The sequence below is a fragment of the Lacerta agilis genome, chromosome 9 (genome assembly GCF_009819535.1).
Source record: "Lacerta agilis isolate rLacAgi1 chromosome 9, rLacAgi1.pri, whole genome shotgun sequence".
In the NCBI taxonomy this organism is placed as follows: Eukaryota; Metazoa; Chordata; class Lepidosauria; order Squamata; family Lacertidae; genus Lacerta; species Lacerta agilis.
Window position 1 is genome coordinate 68409294 of NC_046320.1, and position 1521 is coordinate 68410814.

Genomic DNA, 1521 nt, shown 5'->3' on the forward strand with positions numbered 1-1521 from the left:
GGGGTACAAGGGGGTGTTATCTCTCCAGAGGGAGTCACCTGCTTTGATTTTGGAAGGTGTCAGGTTCCACCGACATCTCCCATCACCAATTAAAAAGAAAAGCAAGTCAGCCAGCCGGAAAAGACCAAGGCCTTGGACAACAGCCAACAGTCTTAGGAGAGGACAATGCGGCAAGACCAACCAGTGGCCTTAGCTGTCTCTGAAAGCCAACTTCGTATGTTCATATAGGTTATTGTGTTTGATAGCATAGTGATTGTGTAAAGTTTGTTGTTTCTTAATGCTTTTGTGATTATCACCAGCCGCTTTGAGCTCTTAAGTTTGTTGCTGGAAAAGTGGAGCAGAATATAAAATAAAATAAAATCTAACTAGGTTTGAGGGGAAGAGGGATTTAAATAAGGTGTGTACTTACATTGGGACAGGGGGGTTCTAGAAGCAGGGCCTTTTTAGTGGTTGGCCTATATTTATGGAAGGTCCTCTCCCAGGAAGTATGGCCCCCCATCACTGGTGACTTTTAAAAGAACTCTAAAGACACCCTCATTTCAATCTGCTTTTGATTATGTCTTTAATGACGTTTTGCTGCTCAGCTGAAGGGAATGATGTAGATTTTAATTTAATTTTTTTAATGCATATTTATTTTGCACACTGCCTCGGGAGGGCAATTCCACTGAAAGGCGGCTTGTGAATTAGCAATAAAATAAGCACTTTCCCTTGTGTAAAAAAAACACAAAAAACCCCACGAGATTTGAAAGCCGAAAGGAGATCAGCAACTTCTGACCATCATTTTTTATTAAGGCTTATTATTTCCGCCCCCCCCCCCCGCTATAGCCACCCCTCCTCTCCAGTTGCACAACAGAAATCAAGAGTGACAACAGATGTGTGTGTGCTTGGGCGTAAATACGCTGACTTTTTACAGAGATTGCACAACTAATGAAATTGCCACTGTCATCGTTCAAGCGTCTCATATGGAGAGTTACTTGGTTTTCGGAAGAGGCAACCAATGTTTTCTGCAAGCTCCCCCCCCCCGCCCCCCGGTCGGATGTCAAATTAAGTGGCAGGCACCACATCAGGTGTGCTTTCCTTAACCACCTACTTTCCTTTCTATGACTAAAAAGCCCCCTCTATTGACCAGAAGGCAGGGGAAGTGAGCCACACAGCCCCTCCCTGAGGAACAAGAAGCCGCCGAGGCCTGAGCCACCTGGAAAGTAGCAAAATAACAGAGCACAGTTACACGGACACACCACTTTTATATACAAATGACCTTTTTTAAATTAGAGAAGCATATGGCTTTATTATCCTTTGACCGCTTTAGCTCTGGCACAACGTGCAACGCTGTAGCTGCAGCGAGATTCTCTCCAAGCGCAGCAAGTCCTCTTCAGAACCTCGCAGTTTCCTTTTGAAAGGTCTCCCATCCTGGCACGACTCAAAGGAGATTGGGGGGGGGGGAAGCGTGTGGAAAAGCCACGGGTCTCCTCTGCTCCTTGGTCGTCCCCCCCCTCAACAGCTCACTTTTGTTTTGTTTTC